This window comes from Cibotium barometz, chromosome 6 (assembly GCF_041138505.1).
Source record: "Cibotium barometz isolate CiBa-2024 chromosome 6, ASM4113850v1, whole genome shotgun sequence".
Lineage (NCBI taxonomy): Eukaryota > Viridiplantae > Streptophyta > Polypodiopsida > Cyatheales > Cibotiaceae > Cibotium > Cibotium barometz.
The window spans coordinates 27,504,425-27,510,424 of record NC_141051.1 but is presented as its reverse complement, the minus strand read 5'-3'; positions in this window follow the sequence as shown (position 1 = coordinate 27,510,424).

Below are 6,000 nucleotides of genomic sequence, written 5' to 3'. Positions count from 1 at the left end.
TGCGCAGATTCCAAATTTGGGCTCAGAATTTGAAGATTCTAAGTAGAAATGACTCAAATAATAAAATCATCGATTTTTATACCATAAAAACTCATAAATTTATATATTACATGAACATTTCTTTATTAGTTAAGATGGGTATGTTACATCCTTTCCCCCTTAAAGAAATCGAGATGTCCTCATCTCGTCATGAATTGGGGATAATCCTTTAAGAGTGTAGCTTCATCTTCCCAAGTTGCATCCTCTTAGGGTAATCTTTCCACTGTACTAGATGTTCTACAAGAGATCTATTTCGGAGTTGCCTTTCCCTAGAATCTATGATGCTACTGGGCTGTAATTCAAGGACTCCTTGAGTAGGGATTACAACTTGTTTATCATCAAGAATATGATCGAGACTGGGTACATATGGTTTTAACAAACTTATAGGAAATACATTGTGGACTTTGATATGGGCTGGGAGTTGGAGTTTATAGGCACTTTTACCTAGACACTTGATAACTGTATAGGGACCACAATACCTAGGGCTGAGTTTCTTATATTTCCCAAGTGATAGAGAACTTTGTTTGGGTCACACTCGTAGAAGAACTTTGTCTCCTTCCTTGAAGATCCTTTCAGACCTCTTGGTGTCAGCATAATGCTTTTATCGATCTTGGGTAGCTTTAATATCCTTTTGGATTGCCTTGGTTTGTTCCTCTCTTCGAGCATTTTCCTAGATGCCTCAACTCTTATGGTCGGGTCAGAGAAATTTAGAGGAGACAAGCATTCTTGCCCATAGAGTGCTTTGAATGGTGACATTCCTATGCTCTGATGATAAGATGCATTGTAGGCAAATTCTACCAGAGGAAGGTATTGAATCCACCTTCTTGGTTCCCGTCCACAGTATGCTCTGAGAATGTCTTCAATTACTTGATTGACGCTCTCAGTCTGGCCATCGGTCTCTGAAAGCAAAGTTGAGTTCCTAGGGCTTGAAATAAGGACTGCTAGAACTTTGAAGTGAAGTCAGAATCCCGATCACTTACTATCCTTTTTGGGAGACCATGAAGTTTGAGGACTTCCTTGATGAATATTTGAGCAACATCAGAAGCTTTGAAGGTCTTCTTCGCTGGTATAAGGTGAGCTACTTTGGTAAGTAAGTCCACTACTACCAGAATGGAGTCATATCCTCCTTGAACAGTGGGGAGACTTGTGACAAAATCCATACTAATGCACTCCCACTTCATTTGGGGAATATCAAAGGGTTGAAGTTTTCCAGGCATCTTGACCCTTTTAGCTTTGATCCCTTTGGCATGAGAGACATTGCTTCAAGTACCGAAGGACATCATTTTTCAAGCCTACCCAATGAAAGCTCCTTCTTACGGCATTTAATGTTTTTGCATAGCCTGGGTGTCCTGCAGAGCAGGACTATCATGAGCTTCATGGAGGATTAGTTTCTTTAAAGCAGAATCCTTAGGGATACATAGCCTGTGATTGAAGTAGAGGCTTCCTTCATGAGTGGAGTATCCCTTGATTAGATTCTTCTCTTTCTCTGAATTTCCCCCTTCTTCTACTAACTTCATCATCCTCTGATAATCTGGATCATGAGATGAGACTTCTTCCACCTTGACCAGTATGGGATTATTTGGCATTGAAATTGCACTCAAGAAAGATTTACGCGGCTAAGTGCATCTGCTACCACATTATCTTTCCCAGGGTGGAATTTGATGTCGAAGTCATATTCTTGTAGAATTTCAATCCATCTCCTTTGCCGCATGTTGAGGTTAGAGGCTGGGTGAAGATCCACTTTAGACTTTTGTGGTCAGTTACAAGCTGGAATTTGCCCCCCAAGAGATAATGTCTCCATAATTTGAGGCAATGAACAACTGCTAAGAGCTCCAAATCATGGGTGGCATAATTTGCTTCATATTGCTTCAGCTTGCGGGAAGTATAAGCGATTGGTCTTCCTTCTTGGCCTAAGACACCACCAAGTGCTAGACTACTAGCATCAGTAACTACTTCAAATTCCTTGGTGAAATCAGGAAGTTTCAGGATTGGGGCAGAAGTAATAATGACCTTGAGCTGATCAAAACTGTTTTGATGGATTGGCAGCCACACTATTTTTGCAATCCTTCTTAAGAAGATCCGTCAAAGGTGCATCTACCAAGGCATAATCTTTGATAAAAATCCTATACCATCCCGTGATTCCCAAAAACCCACAAACTTCACGAACTGATTTAGGGGGTGGCCACTCCAGAATATCCTTGACCTTGGCGGGGTCTACTGAAATGCCATCTTTGGAGACGATGAATCCAAGATACTCAATTTGATAAGTAAAGAAGGTACATTTGCTCTTCTTGGCATAGAGTTTGTGTTTGCGCAACAATTGCAGAACTCTACGCACATGCTCCTCATGCTCTTCCATTGATTTGGAGTAGATTAAGATGTCATCAAAGAAAACAAGCACAAATTCATCCAAGTAAGGACGGAATATATCTTGCATTAGGCGGTTGAAGGTTGCAGGAGCATTGGTTAACCCGAATGACATTACAGTAAACTCATAGTGGCCATAACGGATATAATATAGCAAGTACACTACACAGGGAGGACGGACGGCGGTACAACAGGGCATACGCTACACAGAAATGCGTGTAGCCTGTGGAGCACCCCGAGGGTTTATATAGCTGAGGGGTAGGGTATGGGCGCTACACAAAAAGCAAGGATGAAAGGACGGTGTACCATCGAAGGCTATGGATCAGTGGCCTGCATGGGTCTAGGGGAAAGGTACAGTGTCAGTTGTCAGGGAACGGAGTGGTATGCATGTACCTTATCTGGTCTGGGGCAGCATGGGTGTCCACGTAGCAGTACGTGTGGACCACACAGTGGGCGGTCTTCCTTTGGTTCTTGTGCGGCCATCGTACGGGCACCCTAGTAAGTGTGTACGGTCCAAATTTTGGTGAGAGGTCCCCAAATTTGGGGCGCTCGCCTCGATTTGCTTTCCTGACCGCCTCAGGGGGTGATTTTTTTTTTGTTCGGGAGGTTCTCTTGGTCGTTGGGGTTCAGACCGTTCGTCAATCGGACGCCCGGTCGTGCATTTATTAAGGTTTAAAGGTCGTCGCTTTTAACTAAAATGACTGAAATTTGCATATAAGCTTGATCCGGTGTCCGTTTTGGATGCTGTAAAATCCTATATTAGGGTAAAATCGCGCGCAAATTCCAAATTTGGGCTCAAAATTTGAAGATTCTAAGTAAAAATGACTCAAATAATAAAATCATTGATTTTTATACCATAAAAACCCATAAATTTATCTATTACATGAACATTTCTTTATTAGTGAAGATGGGTATGTTATAATTAAAAACTCATCCACATGTGTGAAATAGGCACCTACCTCAAAGTCTCCCCCCTCCTTACCAAGGTGTCAAAAATGTATCATTATTCTAAAATATTTTAAATTTTTAGTAATATATCATAGTTTTTAACTAATAAACCTTGTACTCAGTCAACTCTTCATCTTATGTGAGCATTTACTCATTTTTGGGTATTTTCTTTTATTCTTTGGATTTATCTCATCCCAACACTTGGATTAATCTTATTGGTCCATAGGAACCTTAATTGGACCATAATCCAAAAATTTTGGAAAATCTTGACCCTTAGACTAAGGTCCTTTATACACATTTTCAATTAATTCCAAATGCATATTGGAAAGTTCTTTTTGAATTTTTGTTTCAAGGGAAACCATTTAGACACTAGGAGGATTTTATATCCAAAAATATCTCAATTTTGGATTACCTCTCTCTAGGTGAAAACAGGGTAAAATATGATCTTTCTTCTATTTTAGAGAGGGGAATAATTACAGGAATAGAAGGGGAGGTTCTTACACCTTTACACCTCAAAAGCTGGAGGGAGGAATCGTACAGAATTAAATCATAAATTTACCATAATTTTATTAACATAAAAGCATAAAAATACTATTTTCTTAACCTCTAGCTTAACAAGCTTAGAGTTTGGTTTTGAATTAAGAATTTATCAATGAGAAGCATTCTTTTTCTAAAGAACTAGCCATAGGAATTGTAAGATCCCTGTCTCCCCACCGCGCAACAAATTCAGGGGTGCTAGCAGCGGAAGTAGCACTTCTTGCACAGGGCAGGGTCCCACACTCGGGGCCTCGCCCCCACGGATATCCGGACAAGAGACTAATCCATCGGTTTTTCCAAAACCGAACGCAGAAAACTTCCTTTGCCCGAAAAGCACGGGTGATTTCACCAGGATAACTTTTCCCTAACATAGTCAAAAGCCTTAACTAACTGAGCTCATCTGAGCAAACCCGTAAGTCCCATAGTCAGATCAGGGAAAAAGACTGTACTTGGATCATAGAGACCAATGCTTTTTTCCTCATTGAGAGGCACAGCCGTTGATTCTTTTCCATAGAACAATTTTTGTCTAGAATTTACTTCATCTATCGAACTAAACAGAAGTTGAGTCTCGATTTACAGATCCATCAGTCCAGCCTAGTCCCATGGGTTAGCCAACTGCCTAACAACTGTAGTGATGGGATCCAATTAGGAATTTGGTTAGGTTTTTTCCCGGGTACCAGGGAAAAGAGTTCCCAGGCCCCCTAGCCAGATGTTCATCATGCAAACATAAAACTAGTCACACCACTTACACACCCAATATGAAATTACCTTTTTCTCAGCATCAGCTATCTTTAAAACAATCCTTTAATGAAACCATTGTGTCACTGATCACAATCCTCAAAATCTCTGGTTGAATCCTTATTTCTAATCATTTCTTCATCGATGTACTTACGGCATCATTGGCAACCAGAACGCTCACCACCTGTTCACATAGGGGCCTTGGCCTTTTCGATAGATCCTAGCTCATAGTAACCGGCAATATATTCACATAACAAAATGGAATCTCCGTGGAAGATCAGCAAGATCAACCAATAGATCCATATAAAAGAGTCATGGACTCATCCATTGAGGACCAGCAAGGTCAGTCAACCAGATCCATGCCCGATTTCAGAAAACAACTCTTACTTCTTGATTCAATATCTTCCACCACGCACGTGTGGGTATCTTCGGCGACCCAGAGCCCGAGCACCGTATGGTCAGCACCCTCTAGGATCCTTCGCAGGTCACCTAGCGCTTCACTCATAGGCCGTTTCCTTGGTCCCTCATCCACCGTACTGGAAGCTCACCAGTTAAATCGAACCGAGGCTGGTCAAGACCTCGGCCGACCATGCTACGCGAGACGTCCTCCGTTGACTCTCGGTCAGCTGTTGCAACTTTATCAGTTAGGTCTCCACGACCTTAATCACAAGACGGTCAAAATGCTTCCCCAGCATTCTTGACATAAAACAGTCATTTATAAACAGGTCACAAATACAGTTTCTTTATGAACTCTCGTCTTTCCACATTACCCCTCATCAGTCCACATTACTTATTCCACATTCCATTTATATGTGTACTCATTCTCATCCAATCACATCATTTTCCATCTCATCACATCAGATTCATTCACATCACATATTATTTATTCACATGTCATCACATCTCATCCATTCACTCATATCGACCTCTCATCATTTCACATACACATTCGTATTCATTATTCCACATACACATCCACATTCATATATCCACATCCATACATCCAATTCCACATCAGCATTCATACATACACATCCATATCCACATCCATACATCCACATCCACATTCATACATCCATATCTACATCCACATCCATACATCCATTTTCACATCCACATTCATACATCCATATCCACATCCACATTCATACATCCACATCCACATCTATATTCATACATCCATTTCCACATCAATCTACATCATTCACACATCAAACCACATCATCCATTTACATCAATCCACATCATTCACACATCAAACCACATCATCCATTCATCCATTTACATCAATCCACATCATTTACACATCAAACCACATCATCCATTCATCCATTTACATCAATCCACATCATTCACACATCAAACCACATC